The sequence below is a fragment of the Myotis davidii genome, unplaced genomic scaffold, assembly GCF_000327345.1.
Source record: "Myotis davidii unplaced genomic scaffold, ASM32734v1 scaffold217, whole genome shotgun sequence".
NCBI lineage: Eukaryota > Metazoa > Chordata > Mammalia > Chiroptera > Vespertilionidae > Myotis > Myotis davidii.
Genome location: NW_006290034.1, coordinates 6,517,548 through 6,525,066, shown reverse-complemented (window position 1 = coordinate 6,525,066; position 7,519 = coordinate 6,517,548). Strand labels below are relative to the sequence as shown.

At 38.7% G+C, this 7,519-nt stretch overlaps 1 protein-coding gene across 4 annotated transcripts in view; it reads right to left on the bottom strand.

The window, feature by feature from the left end:
• RAP1A (RAP1A, member of RAS oncogene family) overlaps nucleotides 1-7,519 on the bottom strand; it is a 60,059-nt gene that overhangs the window by 28,284 nt on the left and 24,256 nt on the right. The window contains exons 1-2 of one of the 4 annotated variants that reach the window (XM_015563436.1): nucleotides 1,053-1,064; nucleotides 954-955 (exon numbers count right to left, since the gene is read on the bottom strand). The exons of the other annotated variants lie outside the window; for them this stretch is intronic. The gene's annotated coding sequence lies outside the window, so the exon portion shown is untranslated. Of the gene's footprint in view, nucleotides 1-953; nucleotides 956-1,052; nucleotides 1,065-7,519 lie in introns of those variants that run through there. 4 annotated transcript variants of the gene reach the window in all.

Genomic DNA, 7,519 nt, shown 5'->3' with positions numbered 1-7,519 from the left:
AATGCCCCCCATCGGGGCAGGCTGGCCAACACCCACCCATGCACAAATTCATGCACTGGGCCTCTAGTTTAGTTATAACTGCTAAGGACCAGGTGGCAGTGGATTAAAGCAAAAGATTGGGTTTAGAAATCAAAGTTCTGTTGTAAGAAAGTCTCTTGTGCTATTTATACCTGATATATTCTGGTTTCCTTTTAAATGAAAATTAAGAAAGTTTATAAGTATATGTCTAAAGGATAGGTAAGTATATAATAAAATCTGGTAAAAGCAATGAGAACATCAGGACTTGAGTTGAGAACACCTATCATTAAGTGCTGGCTCTATCACTTACCGACTGGAAGGCTTTGGACTCCTTAACCTCACTCAATTCTTATGACCTATCAATAACAGCATAACACTTACTGAGGGCTTACTATGTGTCAAGCATGATTCTAAATATTTTAGTTTTGTCAACTTATTTAAATACAACCCTAGTATGTTATAATCACCACTTTATATAAGAGACAGCATATAACCTAGAGAGGTAAAATAACTCATCAAAACTCACATACAAGTAGAAAATAGTAGAACCTGGAATTGAACCTAGGCTTTCTAACTCCAGTGCCCCCATCTGGCATTGGAATGATACCATCTATCACATAGGTGTGGTAAGAGCATTAATTGAGGCAATACACAGAACTTTATAAAGTGTATAAGTTAAAATCGGTTAAAAAAAAGAGAAAAGATGGTAGCAAATTCCTCAAAGTACTGAGAATTAAAATCCTTATAGTACCATGGGAGATAGCCCTTAGGTCTTGCTCTCTGGTTGGAATTAAATCCTGCTTTAGGCTAGAAAACTATACAATTTATTCCATGAAAATGATAGATCAAAGCGTGATCTCTCACAGGTCAAATCAGTTAAATATTCCCATTTAAAAGCCCCATGAAAACAAGAGACTCAGCTTCTTTCTTCTTACATCTTGCCATGTCTTCCCCTTCTGTCAAACTCCAGTATCTTGGTTTATACCCCTCCTTTAGATCTGTAATACCATATTACTTCCTTTTGCTCTCCAAACCCTCTATGCCCTCTGGAGTGCATTTCAATCCCCAACTTCAAAGTTATATTCACTAGCTCATGCTTTTAGTTTTCTCTTACTTACGTGATCTCTCATTACTTCTTTTATAAAAACTTTTCTTTTTTTAGATATAAACTTACATACCATTAAACTCACAACTTAAAAGTGTACAATTCAGTGGTTTAAAGTATATTCACAAGGTTGTACAATCATCATCACTAATTCCAGAACATTTCCATCATCCTAACAAGAAACCCTATATCATTAGCAGTCACTCCCCATTTCCCTAACTCTCCAGCGTCTGGCAACCACTAATCTACTTTCTGTCTCTATGGATTTGACAATTCTAGACATTTCTATAAATGGAATAGAGTATGTGACCTTTGGTGTCTGCACTGTTTCACTTATAATGTTTTTCAAGGTTCATCCATGTTGTAGTATGTATCAGTACTTCATTTCTTTTTACAGCTGAATAATACCCTATTTTATGAGTATACCACATTTTGTTTGCCCATTCATCAGTTGATGGACATTTTGACTACTAGGACTAATAATACTATAAGTTTATATGAACATATTTCCAGTTCTCTGGAATATTTACCTAGAGTGAAATTGCTACATCATACAGTAACTTTGTTTAACCTTTTAAGGAAGTGCCAAACTGTTTCTACAACAGCCTTACCATTTGCCATTCCACCAGCAGCGCTATGTTCTAAACCTGCCAACACTTGCTATTGTCCAGTTTTTAATTACACCTTCCCTAGTGGATATAAAATAGCATCTCACTGTCATTTTGATTTGCATTCCCTAATGTCTCTGGTTACATTTTATTTTATGGGATTATATTCCTCTAATTCACTGTCAGCAAACTTTTTCTGTGAAGGGCTAGTTAGTAAATATTTTATGATTTGGGGGCCACGTACAGTCTATATTACATATTCTCCTGTTGTTGTTTTTTTGTTGGTTGGTTTTCAAACAGCAAACACAAAAGCCGGAGAGCGTGAGGGCCATACAAAAACAGGCCTTAAACTGTAGCTTGGCAACCTCTACTCTGATTGTTTCATAATTATTAGTCTTGCCTTCTCTATCAATGTCAATTTTGTTGAAAGCAAGGTAAGAACTATTTTGTATTCCTTCATAGTGATTTGCACAGAGCCCATGAATAGAAGAGTAGAGGCTCTAAAAATACTTGAACTGAACTTCTTGCACAGAAATTAGGAATGAATGTTCTTAATTTAAAAGAATATTATGTATCTCTCCACAAGTATTTATACAGTATAAAGCATCTAGTTTTTAAAATGATTACTAAAAGTAAAAAGTCATTTTTCTTTTGAAAGTGGGCAGCTTAACTAAGAATATTGTAAGAAAAAAGTTTCATAATGCCCTTTGAATCAAAATTATATTTAGTCAGTTAACTTATTAAATAACTTTCTAACACCAAATGTATTGTAAGGACATACTTCTGAATCAAATATCTCTAAACCCTAAAGCTACAAATAAAATTAAAATGACAGTGATATACTATGGCAGAACTTGTAACGTTACATACAGCCCACCAAAAATCGAAAGGTGCATACTTCCAGCAAATGTGAAAAACCAACAATTTCAACAACTGAGTTTTACATTCTGGAAATTATAGGCTGTTTGTACACAAGCACTCTGATATAGTTGAAAACTAATGTAAGAGCCAGCACACATAACCAGCTCTTTCTCTCTGGGCAAGTCACTGAACTTCTTTGAAGCCCACATTTTCTTATCTTTAAAAATAGGAGTTATTCCATCTATCCTATCTTGTTCACCGAACTGTGAAGATCAAATGAGACAAAGTTTATAAAAAGCACTCTACAAATATTACTCATATTGTTAGAAGAATTCTAAACCAAAACCAAGTTTTCAATAAATAAGTAAAAATGAGTTCTCAGAGTCTTCATAGTTGTAACAAGTACTTTTCCTAATGGCCCTAATGACATCAAGGAACACTACGGTGATTCTTTTTGAAGGCTTTCTAGCAGAGGAACAGAAGTCAGCACAAACTGGTCTTTTTTTTTAAAATTAATATATTTTATTGATTTTTCACAGAGAGGAAGGGAGAGAGACAGAGAGTCAGAAACATCGATGAGAGAGAAACATCGATTAGCTGCCTCCTGCACACTCCCCACTGGGGATGTGCCCGCAACCCAGGCACATGCCCTTGACCGGAATCGAACCCGGGACCCTTCAGTCCGCAGGCTGACGCCCTATCCACTGAGCCAAACCGGTTTCGGCCACAAACTGGTCTTATATTCTGAATGGCATAAAGCAGTGGTTCTCAACCTTCCTAATGCCGCGACCCTTTAATACAGTTCCTCATGTTGTGGTGACCCATGAGGAACTGTATTAAACAGTTTGTTACAAATTGAACATAATTAAAGCATAGTGATTAATCACAAAAACAATATGTAATTATATATTTTTTTCCAATGGTCTTAGGCAACCCCTGTGAAAGGGTCATTCGACCCCCAAAGGGATCGCGATCAACAGGTGGAGAGCCGCTGGCATAAAGGTTAACCAAATGCATAAAAGCACACAGACCAGTTTCCCAGGTCTCAGAAATCTAAGACAACATTCATTCTTTTGCATCTTTAGCTGATTTTAGCTAAAAGAAACAATGTACTAAATATTCCTTTAAACACTGAACTGCCTGCTAAACATCCAATTGGAACTGAACAGTAACCTCAAAAATCAAATCAGAGTAAGTAGTAAAGTTCTGATTTAACAGAAGAGATAATAAAGCAATGGTAACATCTAATATTCCATGGTAAGTACTTTATTTTAAATATATTTTTTGTTGATTTCAGAAAGGAAGGGAGAGGGAGAGAGAAATAGAAACATCAATGATGAGAGAGAATCATTGATTGGCTGCCTCCTGCACGCCCCCTACTGGGGATCGAGCTGGTAACCCAGGCATGTGCCCTTGACCGAAATTACTGGGGCACTTCAGTCTACAGGCCGACGCTCTGTCCTTTGAGCCAAACCAGCTAGGGCCCGTGGTAAGTACTTTATACAGACCATAACATTGAATTTCATGAATATACGGTAAGGGCACTAGTATTATCATTCCTATTATAGCTAAAGAAAGCGAGGTTAAGAAAAGTATCTTACCAAAAATATCAGACAGTAATTTGCATAGGTGGCATCAGAATCCAGGCAATATGACTCGATGACTACCTAAACTGCTGTTTTTTATGAAACTTTTTTCAGACTTCATTTTTGCTGTAAAAGGAAAAAAAACCCAAAACAAAATCCATGAAAAAAATTTTCAGATGTGTGTTTCATCTCATTTTCTTGCCATATCTAACTACTACAAAACTAAATAAAAGTAGTTAATAACCAGACCACACAACAAAATAGGGTGATGAAGGATTGAGATAACATATCCTACATAACATCCTATATAATCCTATATAATAAAAGGCTAATATGCAAATCAACCGAACGGCAGAACGACCAGTCACTATGATGTGCACTGACCACCAGGGGGCAGACACTCAATGCAGAAGCTGCCCCCTGGTGGTCAATGTGCTCCCAAGGGGGAACGCCACTCAGTCACAATCCGGGCTCATGACTGGCGAGTGCAGTGGCAGTGGCGGGAGCCTCTCCTGGGGGGAGTGGGCCTAAACCATCAGTCGAACAACCCCCAAGGGCTCCCAGACTGCGAGAGGACACAGGCTGGGCTGAGGGGATCCACCCACCCCTGCCTGAGTGCACACCAGGCCCCTAGTTACCTATATTCTAATACCAATTTCTTAATTCTTTCAAGTTCAAAATGAAGCCTGTTTCAATAGGTTTCTTTGCTCACAGTGGTGGAATTATTTTACTTTTAATTGAGAGAGAGAGAGAGAGAGAGAGAGAGAGAGAGAGAGAGAGAGATATCAATGTGAGAGGGAAACATCGATTAGCTGCCTCCTGCACACCACCCACCAGGGATCGAACCACAGTGTGTGCCCTGACAGAGAATCAAACCAGCAACGTTTTGAGCATGGTTTAACACCCAAACATACTGAGCTACTCTGGCCAGGGCTTCAGAGGGTTATTTTGAGTAAATGAGTTAGTACCTTGAGAACACCCTTACAAACGTGCCTAGCATGGAAAAAGAGCTCTATCTTTATTATTATTATTACCCTCTTTATCTAAGTTATTCTTTGCCCAGTGCCTCTATTCCATGTATCCTGTGTTCCCCCCAAATCAGCATGTATAATCATCATCCATGAATGAGTCTTAAAAACCTCTCTTCATTGCTAGAGAAAATACCATTATGTAATTGATGCCACTAGTACAAATTCCTGAAATCTTATCTGGGCCCTCGGTATTAAACAACAATCTTTTTACCAACCATAGCTCCTTTTATCAAGTTCAGTCACTTTTCCTCAAGTCCTCCTCAGAAGATAAAGTTGTCCCTCCTCACATTTATCGTCAACTCTCCTACCTGGCCTCTACAATTCTGTCATGCAAGCTAGAAACATACAAGACACACTCCACTCTATTCCCATATACAATTAACAGCCAAGCTAGTTCTGTGAATTTTATCTCCCAAATGTTTCTTTAAATTGTTTACCTTTTTCATCCTTATTACCACTGTGATAATTAAGGACTGCATCATCTCTTAGACAAATCCTTCCATAGCAAAGAGATTAAGGAGAATCAAGAAAATGCAAATATCAGAAGCTGAGGAAGATATAATATTGTGATTGCTTTTCAGCCTCCAATCCGGTATCCCTCAAATCCATCCTCCAATGATCTATTTAACACACAGCTCTATTGTGGTTCCCTTGCCTAAAATCTTTAAATAGGATATACCACCCTCTCCCTATAAGTTCTTAACTTTTTACGTTAATAGACTAGCCCCTCTTCCCACCAACCAGGGATGTACTTTAGAAAGCACAAGAATTTCTTGAAATGCTATGCAAAAAAAAAAAAACACACAAAAAAAACCCCAGAACTATTTTTCTTAAGTGTAAGTACAATTTTACGGAGGGGGAGAAAGCCAAATATGTGGTGCAAAATTTTCAAATTCTCAATGGGATCTATGACCCCCCAAAAGATTCACTATTCTAGAGGATAAGGCCCAAACTCATTACCAGGCCTGTGAAATTTTCCATGATCTGGCCCTGATCCATGTCCGCCTCACCAGCTGTCCCTCTGTGGGCAGATATCAAGAGTTGGTGTGAAGCGGACATCTGTTATTTTTACATGTCTAGTATCTTCCTCCTTCTTTTAGAACAGCATCCCGACTCTCTATTGGAAAATAACCCTGTCTCCCTCACTGCAGTTTTGGTGGAAATGTCAATCAAGGTGGGGAGACATCTCACCCAATCTCCATCCAGGCCAATCAGGTGGAATTTCCTAAACCGAATCATGACCAGAACAATGTGAAGATAGAAATCCTTAAAGCTGATTCATTCTGACTGTGGTACACTGCTGTTCCTGCTACCTAGGTTCCAATCCCTGCAGACTCCCCTGGTTCTCCTCAGACTTCCCGAAGCTTGCAAGCTCATTTCTGCTCAACCATTTTAACCATTTGTTCATCCATTTATTAACTATATGATGGTTAGCTGTATATGTCAACTTGGCTAGGCTATAATACCCAGATATTCAAACACACACTAATCTGGGTGTTGCTGTGAAAGTATTATGTAAATAACACCTATGTGGTAACATCTGCAATCAGGTGACATTAAGGAGGTATCAATAATGTTAAGGAGGCCTCATCCAATCAGCTGAAAGACCCTAAGGGAAACACTGAGGATTCACTGAAGATTTTGTCCGCAAGGCTGCCAGAGTTCCCAGCTGGTCTGCCCTATTGATTTTGGATTTGGTAGCCCCTATAACAGTGATGGCAAACCTTTTGAGCTGGGCGTGTCAGTATTTTGAAAAACCCTAATTTTAACTCTGGTGCCGTGTCACATATAGAAATTTTTTGATATTTGCAACCATAGTAAAACAAAGACTTATATTTTTGATATTTATTTTATATATTTAAATGCCATTTAACAAAGAAAAATCAACCAAAAAAATGAGTGCGTGTGTCACCTCTGACACACGTGTCATAGGTTCGCCTTCACTGGTCTATACTCAGGTCTAATAGGTTCCAAGCTTCTAAAAAAGGACTGGCGAGTGCAGTGGCAGTGGCGGGAGCCTCTCCTGGGGGGAGTGGGCCTAAACCATCAGTCGAACAACCCCCAAGGGCTCCCAGACTGCGAGAGGACACAGGCTGGGCTGAGGGGATCCACCCACCCCTGCCTGAGTGCACACCAGGCCCCTAGTTACCTATATTCTAATACCAATTTCTTAATTCTTTCAAGTTCAAAATGAAGCCTGTTTCAATAGGTTTCTTTGCTCACAGTGGTGGAATTATTTTACTTTTAACCTGGCCAGCTAGCATGGTAGACACACTTTTTATTGAAAGGTCTTCACTGTCTTAGCAAAGT